The following is an 11207-nucleotide window of genomic DNA, read 5'->3' as shown; positions in this document are numbered from 1 at the left end:
TACCTGTTAGCAGGTACCAGGTACTTTTTTTCGTAATGGAAAACCAAAAAAGGCGAGTAGAGTCGAGGCGAGTCGAGCAGGTACCATGTAATGGAAAAACGCCAGAAGCACATGTTATCTCATTTTAATGTAAATGCCTCACATTAATCAATCATCTTATTAATGCATAATATATCAGAACTGTATTTGAAGAAATTATATTTCAACGCATCATGACAAGCCTAACGTTACATCACCTTCCACCATTTTCTAGGTTAGCAATCTGGCATTAGCTAACATTGCTGGCTAGTATATTTCAACCCATAGACTGTATTTATAGAACTATATATACAGTCTATGTTTCAAGCACTTCATCATCAGTAACGTTAAATTACATGACAGTAGTCGGTTAGTTAATGTTACAAAGAGTAGCCTATTCAGAATATTTCCAATGTTTTAGAACTTACCCGCCATGAACAGCAGTTTGGCTGCAACCGGCTTCGGATCTTGCCTGCGTTTAGCTGGCAAAATCACCTCTATCCAGCCTTCCTTGCAGGTGACTGTAATATCAGCATTTATATATGCATCCTGTATAATAGATGTACTATCTGCAATAACGGATCCGTCTACGAAATAAAATAACCCATACATTGTGCTAACTTTACCCTGTTACCGCCTGAGTATCAGTGATGAATTTCAAACATTAACCGTTACTATTTGGCTACGTTGTAGCTGTGTAGCTAATTGCCGCCCAAACTTCTACATAGTGATTGGATGTCGATGATGCTGCGTACACTGATTGGATGTGGGAACCGACTGGTGGGTAGGTCCAATTCTTGGGTCCATTCGTAGCCATCTACTGCTTAGTCTTGATTTTTGAATCTTGATCTGTTGCAGTGCTCAACAATAGTTATTCAAATATGCCACCTGTACAATCAAAGTACAAGTCCTACTTATTGGTCACTAATAAGAAAACACCAAGGACAACAGAATACAGACACAGGAAGGTAATTATAATTTGTATCATTATTTTAAATTATGTTTTTCTTGTTCTTGTTCTTATAATTATGGTAGTAGTCAGCCTACTACTTGTACAATAATACTAATAATAATAAAAAGAAGAAGGCCCTAGTATAGCAGTACTACTAATAATAATAATAATAATAATAATAGGATAATAGCTGGTAGCAAGCCAAGCAATGGAGAAAGCCTACCTGATATTCATGATAAGTAGTAGGCTAGCTCCACCATCTTATAGGCTAGCTATAATGTCTTGAAATTGTCTTTTGTTTCAGGGAAAAGGCAGAAGACATAAACAGTACAAGCAGTACCTTTGCAGCACTGGTGTTGAAGTCCCTGACAGAATTTTAGGACGTCATGACAGAGAAGTAAGCTAATATATATGATGATGTAAAGTATTTTTTTATGATTATGACATTGCATGGATTACAACGTGTAATGTTTTCAGCCAAAAAACTATCTTAATTCCCAAAATGCTTTGACACACTGCAAAAACTGCTTATCTAATAAACATTTAACCAAGTGATATTAAACTTATATCAAGATCAAAAAAGTAGTTGGTTTTGTTTTCAGTATAAAGAGACATACCTAGCTCTTTCTCGTAAAATCATTTAACTTAATTTAAGAAGAGTTTGACTTAAGACGTCTCATCCTGAAAACAAGTAAATTTGGCTCCAAGTGCGTTGAGCAAATTGGTCTTAATAAGACTCCTTCAAATAAGTCAAAGTCTTCTTAAATTAAGACAAAATGATCTTTCAAGAGAGCACGGTAAGTCTCTTCATACTAAAAACAATACCAAAATTATGTTTTCATCTTAATATAAGATTAATTACACTTGGTTAGATTTTATTTTCTGCACTGACATGGATGGTGACAATTGTTTTGCTTACAGCCTCCAGCTCACCATGATGCACCACTGCAGCCAACAGCAGGAAAACGGAAGAGAGCTGACAGTAAGGTCAGGACACTGACAACGCATAATTCATTCCTTATAGCCTAATTGTCTATTCTTTACGTTTTTTACTTTGTAACAATGTGACCAACCATTGTTGAATTACTTACATTTGGATGGTTTCCTGTAGACAGCAGTAGGCCTGTGTGCCAGTCTATATGCTAATGTAATGAACTACCCTGTAACTACCCATGTCTGTACCGGATGTCTGTGTGGAAATTTATGTCCAGTAATAACAAAACAGTCACTCTTCATGATGGAACAATGTATGATATTCACATAAATCATACACCAAATTGTTCAGGATGGCCAAGAAAAGCGGGTTTCTGTCTATATGTGTTTGTGTGTGTGTAATACAATATGAGGCAGAGTGTAGTACAACAAAATATCTAGTAGTAGTAACCTATAGGTTAGTGGCAATAGTGTGCAGAATTAAGTAACAAACTAGCTTACACATTTTTCAAATTTCAGAGTGGAGCAGTTGGAGCAAGTTGCTTTACTTCTAGTGCTTTAAGATCCCACTCAATACCAAAATAACACCAGATTAACTTGCCACACACTTTGTGCCAACTTCAGAATGGATCAGCTGCTGAGGACGATGTGGTTGATATAGGAGAGCACCAGACCATGCAAGGACCAGAGGCTGAGAGACCCAACCCAAATCCGTCACAGGTAAGATTACAATTACTTACAGGCTAGCATTTGCATTATAGGTTGCTTTACTTCTACTGCTTTAAGATCCCACTCAATACCAAAATAACACCAGATTCAGTGACTAACTTGCCACACACTTTGTGCCAACTTCAGAATGGATCAGCTGCTAAGGACGATGTGGTTGATATAGGAGAGCACCAGACCATGCAAGGACCAGAGGCTGAGAGACCCAACCCAAATCCGTCACAGGTAAGATTACATTTACTTACAGGCCAGCGTTCATCTTTGTGCGTTTAGTTTTTCTTTTACAGGAGTGATTTGCTATGATGACTTGATGCACACAATCTGAACAACAAATTTCATTCCTCTGCCACAGAATAGAATAGAATAACAAAGACTTTATTTTTATGTCTGGCACTTCCATTTTGCTCAGCAGGCCACAATAAAGCTGAATTGAGATCTCTGGCTGACATAAAACCATGCCCAAAGAGTGCAGCAAGGCACAAGATTAAAGAAAATATTGATCATAGTGATGATTAGACGTAGCATTTTACTATATGGTCTGATGTTTGAACTCAAAAAATATTTGAGATACTGTGTTGGACCCCCCAAAACTAGCTACACACAAGGAATCCCTAAAATATCTGTAAATTTAAGTTCAGTGATGACAACTTATCAAAACCCATCAGTGCACAGAGACTAATACTAAACAAAAAATGGTTAGATGAAGTCATATGCACAAGTGCTCGATCCCAAGGGTTCCCAGAATAATGCATACATTTCATGTGTAATCATAGCAAATAACATATCACAAATAATTACAATCTTTTACTTGTGTTAGATTTTGCTCGGGTAGTAGAGCAAAGTTAATGTGTACTGTGTCATTCATATAGGGCATTTTTAAATGATTAGAAACTTGACAAGATATGATAAACCTGAATATTTGAGAATGTTTTGTTCATTGTACTGAATGCTTTTTCAATCTCAATGTGTCATTTTGTAGGATGGAAATTTTGGAGATGACCTTTTGTACCCTGGAGCACCAATAACCAAAGGTCAAAGTTTGCTCCTTCTAATGGCCTACGTCCTGAGGCATAACCTGACCGGGATTGCTCTGGACCATCTTTTACGGATTTTTCATGAACTTTTCCCTGCACTGATACCAGCAACCTCGTACCTCGTATCTCTTCCATAAATCCTATGGCCAATATGGCGAGTATGTGCCCCATTTCTACTGCCATCAGTGTTCAAATTATATTGGAACAAAAGAATGTGGTTTGACACAGTGTGTTCTGTGTGAGGCAGAATTTGATGTGGATGCTAGTCTAGAAAAGGGTTCATATTTTTTGGTTATCAGTTTATCTTTGCAAATTAAAGAGATTCTGGAAAATCCCAACATCAAAATCCAACGACATACATCAACTCCAGGTTTAATTTGTGATGTGCAATGTGGAGGGGAGTATAGGAGGCTTAAAGATAGTGGTGAAATAGGTGATGATGACATCAGTCTGATCTGGAACAGTGATGGGATCCCTGTTTTTAAAAGCTCTAGATGCCAAATATGGCCTATTCAGTGCCAACTCATAGAACTACACCCTACAGACAGGAAGAACAACATATGTGTTCCTTGTCTTTGGTTTGGAGAGAGCAAGCCTAATATACAGACTCTCCTAATTCCATTTGTAAAAGAGCTACAGGAACTTCAAAGTAATGGGATCACCTGGGGAGATGGTTGCACTTCAAAGGTGCATGCACTTGTATGTAGTGCAGATTGAGTTGCAAGGCCACTTCTCCAAAATAAGAAACAGTTTAATGGCATTTATGGCTGTGATTTCTGTTACCACAGAGGTGGAGGCTCCTATCCATATGTTATTCCTGAACCCCGTCTTCGCACAGAAATTGAGCATTTCGACAATGCCATGAATGCAACACCTCAGCAGCCCATAATGGGAGTGAAAGGCCCAAGTCAACTAATGAAACTAGACAAATTTCAAATGGTGCAAGGCTTTGTTCCAGAATATCAGCATAGTGTATGCCTTGGAGTTACAAGACAGCTGACTTCTCTGTGGTTAGATTCCACAAACCATCAGCATGGTTGGTACATAGGCACCCAAACTGAACAGATCGACGAAGTGCTTAAAAAAATTTCACCACCAACTGAGATCACAAGAGTACCACGATCTATGTGAGAAAGGAAGTTCTGGAAGGCGTCTGAGTGGAGGTCGTTTCTTTTGTTTTATTGCTTTGCCTGTTTTAAATGGCATCCTCCCCAGAAAATACTGGAATCATCTTTTCCTTTTGGTTTTTGCAGTATATCATCTCCTGCAAGAAAGGATCAGAGAGGCCGAGGTGGTGATAGCCGAGCAGGCATTGAAAAAATTTGTCAGGGAGTTTCAGGGGTTATATGGCACAGCTAATGTGTCATTTAATGTGCACCTCATGACACACTTGGCTGCGAGTGTGAGGAACTGGGGACCATTGTGGGCCACATCCACATTTTCCTTTGAATCTTTTAACGGCACCCTGTTGACATATTTCAATGGCACAACTCATGTCCCTGTCCAAATAATGAAAAGGTACCTTAGGGAGAGGAGTCTCACAAAGAAAGGAGCAACAGTTATGCCTAATGCTAATGAGTATGTCAAAGATCTTTTCTATGAACTACAGGGCAGAAAGTGTTCAACTGACAAATCAGTTCAGATCAGTGTCCATGTCAGAGTTTTTGGTAAATCAGTACAGACAGATGTCTCTGTTTTACACATACTTGCAATAGATGACCTACTAGGTGTTAGAGTGAAACAAGCATGCTACTACAACCGTTTCATTGTGAATGGAATACTGTATCACTCTGACACAAACAGCCGCCTACAGAAGAGAATCAACTCTGTTGTTGAGTTGCAGAATGGCACATTAGTCAGAATTGTGAATTTGATTGTTTCTGGTGCAACACACTGTGTTTTGGTCAAGGAGCTTGTTAAGTCTGGAAGGAAGCTGTGCAGAGACACAACACTTAATATTGCATCAAGCTTTGTGTATGAAGTGTCTGAGTGCAATATAGTGTATGCCATCCATCCAGAGTCATTGACACGAAAATGTGTCATGGTTGAATCCAGGGAGAAGGTATATGTTATTCCTCTGCCAAACAACATTGAACGAGACTAATGTGGCATCAAGAAAATTGCCGTAAGCTGAGTACTGCCAAGAAGTCCCGAGATTCCCTGAGACCTATTGAATTGACATGTAAATACAATATCTGTACAAAGAATTACTGTTCTTTACCTTTTACATAAAGTACCCTTCTCTTTCAATCAAGTGTTTGTGCATTAATACATGATGGTAACAGTGTAGATAAACAAAATGTACTTATATGTCTTAGTCCACACTGCAGCATTGTAGCAAATGACCCTTTAAGAAATCAGCCTAACAATGTGAAAACACGTTCCATTAGTAGGCTACAGTAAATTAATAAATTTCCACTAAAAGTGTTTGCATTTTAGCATATTTTATGACAGTACTTTGATATGCTAATAAAAGTACACTTATATTTTAGTGCACTTTGTTTACAGTGTACTAAGATTACACTACTGATGAAGTGAAATCAGTGTACACTTTCAAAAATTATACTAACTCTGTATTACAAAAAAGCGTACTTACTATAAGTACACTAAATTACCACTATACATTTTTGTATTTTAACATATTTTATGAAAGTACTCTGATATGTCACTAAAAATACACTTATTTTAGAGTGTACTGTATAAAGTGTACAGAAATCACACTTCTAATTAAGTGAGATCATAGTACACTTTAAAAAAAGTATACTAACAATTAATTTCCAAAAAATATACTTCCCATAAGTACACTGAATTGCCACTCTAAGTATGTCAAATTTAATATACTTAAAAAAATAAACTTCTATACAATTTAAAATACATTAACAACAAAGTACACTTTCAAAAAGTACATTTAAAAAATAATTTGATTACTGGTAAATTAGTATACTTACTTTTTGGACTATGAAGTTGAACTTAATTACATCTATTTTGAAGTATACTTTTAAAAAGTACATATTAAATACTCTTTAAATAAAGCACAACAAGTAGAAGCATACTTGTTTTATACTTCATGTACTTCATTCATATTTCTAATACACTAAAGTATACTTTTTTACCTGGGTATCGCCAGACTGGTGAGTGAGAACTAGGCAAGCTAAGCAGCTAGCAGGAGCAAGCTAGCTAGGTGGCTAAGGGGAGCGACACAAGTGTGTGCAGACGCTGATTCACGGACAAAATGGCATCACATTTACCGACAATGAACTGGTCCGATCCGGATCTGAGTGAGGCTATCTCACTATTTAGACAGAAAATGTGTCTTTACCTAGACGATGAGGAAATAGAGGACATAGTAAGAGTAAATCGCCTAGAGAAGAGACCTACACAACACTGAAAGTGAGACCACCTGATGTACCCGGTTATGGACATACACTTTGGTTAAAAATCGACACAGGAGCATCAGGGAACACTCTTCCACTGCGCACATTCAGACAGATGTACGGAAGTGACACACATGCATATAAAAGACTGAAGAAAAATAACCTGAAACTATCTGCTTACAGTGGTCATGAGATCCCTTGTTTTGGAACCATCAACATTCAATGCCGTCACAAGGAGTCCAGATGGATAAATACCAAGTTCTATGTCGTGGATGTACCAGGACCAGCTGTAGTTGGTCTACCCACGAGTGAACTGTTGAATCTTGTGACTGTGAATGTGGATACAGTTAAAGGAAAAATGGATGACAACAAGGAAAACAAACAACAAGCAAAACTACTGAAAATAACTACCTGTGATGATCTCAAAAGAGCATATCCGAATCAGTTTGATAAAATAGGAAACTTTAAAGGAACTGCAAAACTCATCCTGAAGGATGACGCCGAGCCATTCATAGACCCACCACGCAAATGCAGCATCCACATCAAAGACAAGCTCCAAGGTGAGCTGAACAAACTCGTGGAGCAAGATGTTCTACGGAAAGTCGAACACCACACTGACTGGTGCTCCAGCCTGGTGTACAGCACAAAGAAGGACGGATCCTTACGGATATGCCTAGACCCACAAAATGAATGCCAGCCTGAAAAGATGCCCACATAAGATACCTACGGTCGAGGAACTGAATCCAAAATTCGCAAATGCAGAGGTTTTCAGCAAGCTTGATACGAAAGCAGGATACTGGTCAATACATCTTGATGAAGACTCGCAAGTCTTGACAACGTTTCGCACTCCATTTGGTAGATACTGCTGGAAACGTCTGCCATTTGGACTGAGTGTATCTCAAGATTTCTTCCAGGCCAAGATGGACCAGATCCTGGAGGGGCTTGATGGTGTGGTCAGTATAGCTGACGACATAGCCGTATGCGGACAAAATGAAGAAGAGCACGACAGAAACCTGATTAACCTAATGGAACGGGCTGCAGAAGCAGGTATGGTGTTCAACAGCGACAAATGCATGATAAAGAAGAACAGTATCTCATTCTTTGGCAACCTGTACACAGAGAGTGTCATTAAACCAGACCCTACAAAAATAACAGACATAGAATTTGCCAACCCCACAAAACAAAGATGAACTGCACAGATTCATGGGAATGCTAACTTACCTCGCAACTTACATACCAAAGTTTGCAGAGAAAGCGCACACCTTGAGAGGACTGCTAAAAAATTATGCTTTGTGGATATGGGAAGCAGACCATCAAAAATGCTTCGATGACTTAAAATCAGCAATCACAGAGGATGCATGTCTGAAATACTATGACGCCAGCACACCCCTGACACTCAAAGTAGATGCATCACAGAAGGGCCTAGGTATAGCACTGGTGCAGAACAATAGGCCCATCACGTTCGGGTCAAAGACTCTGACGGACTGCCAGTCAAGATACAGCAACATAGAACGTGAAATGCTTGCAATAGTTTATGGAATGCAGCGTTACCACACCTACCTGTATGGAAAGTCATTCACCGTGATAACAGATCACAAACCACTCGTCACTATCTGCTCAAAACCACTGCATGCAGCACTACCCTGACTCCAGCGTATGCTGATTAAGACCGAAGGGTACAATTATGAAGTCAAATACCGACCCGGAGCAGAAATGGTCCTGGCAGACACTCTTAGCCGGTTACCAAACCCCGAAAACAGCGGTGACATTGAGCTGGATGAGCGCATAGATGGGATTGAAACGGAGTTTGAGGACCCAGAGAGGCACACCATCGCCATAATAAACTTCTCACCTGGGAAACAAGACGCTCTACGTAGCCAAACTGCTGATGATCCAAGGCTCCGTGCGCTGAAGGTATTCATTCATCAGGGATGGCCTGAAAGCATAAAGGACCTACCTAAAGACCTGCGTCCACACTGGTCTTTCAGAGATGAACTTGCTATAGAGTCAGGAGTCATCTGCAAGGGCAGACAGGTACTCATTCCAGACTCCATGACTGAAGACATACTCACACAACTACACGTGGGCCACCAAGGCATAGAAAAGACACGCCGGCTGGCAAGAGAAAGTGTCTATTGGACAAAGATGAATGACGACGTTGAAAGAATCTGCAGATCATGCAGTGTGTGTGCAGAGCATCAAGATGCAAACCCAAAAGAGCCTCTCAAACCACACAAAATACCATCCAAACCATGGCAGTCAATAGCCTCTGACCTTTTTGAAGTCAATGGCCGCCACTACATGTTGACTGTAGACAGATACTCAAAATATCCACTTGTAGATGAAATGCCCACTCCAGTATCCAGCCATGCAGTCACACAAAAAATGCAGAGATACATGTCCTTGTTCGGACGACCGGACGCAGTACACAGGACACACCTTCAAGGGACTTGTGAAAGAATGGGGAGTAAGACACATCATCAGTTCACCCCACTATCCCAAAAGCAATGGATTTATTAAAAGACATGTCCGACACATCAAAGCCATTGTGAAGAAAACACAGCAAAACAAAGGTGACCTTCACATAGCTTTGCTACAAGTAAGAGCGACACCTATTGACAGCAAACTGCCTTCACCTGCAGAACTGCTTTTTGGCAGGCCTGTCACCACCCTACTGCCAAGCTGAGCAGACGCAGGTAAAGAGGGACACTGACAGCTCCGTCCTGGACAGCATGTGACCGTGTGGAACAAAGAGAGAAGGACATGGCACCCAGCAGTTGTCCAGCAAAAGTGCAATGAGCCACGGAGCTACATTGTTCAAACGCCTAATGGAAATATGATTAGGCGTTGCAGGAGTCACCTACGTGGACCGTACAACACACAGATGCAACAGACTGTGAAAAGAATTTGCTTTGCGGGGCCACAAGCACTGGATGAAGGCCAGGAGGGTCACAGTGATCAGACACAGACCGCATCATCCTGTGGATCTGAATCAGAAGCATCGGACCCCAAGAGCCCTCAGCCAATCCGTACACGATTTGGAAGGGCTGTGGTCAAACCAGCTCACTACAGAGACTATGTTTAGCAGTGAGCGTAATCCACCCAAGCAGAACATTGTCTTGCCTACTTTCTCGTGTAGCATTTAATGTTTATTGGCGGGAAGAAACAAGAAATCATTTACCTATCGCCATGTTCAAGATGGATATGTTATGCTTTAAATGAGTTGGTTGATAGAAAAAAGGTATGGTTTGCCAATAGAAGCACAAGTTATGGTAATTGAGTGAAATGTTTTGAAATATGTGTAGTGACAGTTAATGCTAATCTTTGGAAACAAAGAACTGAATTCAGTTATTCTTGTATGGTGGACACACAGCTAGACATATATTTGTAATGTTTTTTCTGATTATCTAGGAAGGTCTAAGTTAAATAGGGGGGATGTTGTGATATGTTATTTGGAACTAGATTACCACCCTAGGCGGAGTGATATGCACTACAGGAGTTGTAGTTGTACCTGCATGTATGTAAGGGGTCCTAAGGTGGAAGTAAAGTTACGTTGGATTTATCCTCAAGTCCTCATCATTGACTCCTCAATAACACTTCAGTTACTAGGATGCTGGAGCATGAACTTCATAATGACAATGTATTTGTGCATAGTTTATTTATTTACAAAAAAAGGCCAAGGACACAAAAGTGCCTATAGTTTTGTAGACTCTTTGTTTAATCTACATTATGCTCTTGAGCTAACTCATGTTTAAATAAAAACATTAATGGGGCAAATTAAGTGATTACAATAGGGTGACCAGACGTCCCCGGTTTCCGGGGACAGTCCCCGGTTTCGGTGACCTGTCCCCGGCTGCAGCTGTCCCCAGAAAGACCCGAAATTGGAATAAAAGAAAGAAAACATTGACCAAACGCGCACCCTAAACGTGCATGTGCCCATATTTTACGATGCTAAAATGACTGTTTATTTACATGGAGTCTGGTGGGTTTAGCGAACGCAATTTCGCGAACTTTTTATGTTTAAAAAAAGGATCTTACTCTTTAACAGAAAGGTCGACCTCCTTAGAAATCCTTTCCATAATGTTGTCAGACACTTAGAATATTAATCTGAGCCTGTCAGCGGCAAAACGAGCACTTTTATGAACGTAAATACAAGCTGGATAATTGTCC

At 39.9% G+C, this 11207-nt stretch overlaps 1 long non-coding RNA gene across 1 annotated transcript; it reads left to right on the top strand.

Moving 5' to 3' along the window:
* Nucleotides 1-1278: 1278 nt before the first annotated feature.
* LOC118495900 lies at nucleotides 1279-2630 on the top strand. Its single transcript, XR_004898352.1, has 3 exons — nucleotides 1279-1367; nucleotides 1892-1957; nucleotides 2528-2630. It is a non-coding gene; the product is annotated as an uncharacterized LOC118495900 (long non-coding RNA).
* The last annotated feature ends 8577 nt before the right edge of the window (nucleotides 2631-11207 follow it).

Source organism: Sander lucioperca, chromosome 9, assembly GCF_008315115.2.
Source record: "Sander lucioperca isolate FBNREF2018 chromosome 9, SLUC_FBN_1.2, whole genome shotgun sequence".
Classification (NCBI taxonomy): domain Eukaryota; kingdom Metazoa; phylum Chordata; class Actinopteri; order Perciformes; family Percidae; genus Sander; species Sander lucioperca.
The sequence above is the reverse complement of the archived record's forward strand: the minus strand, read 5'-3'. Positions and strand labels throughout refer to the sequence as shown.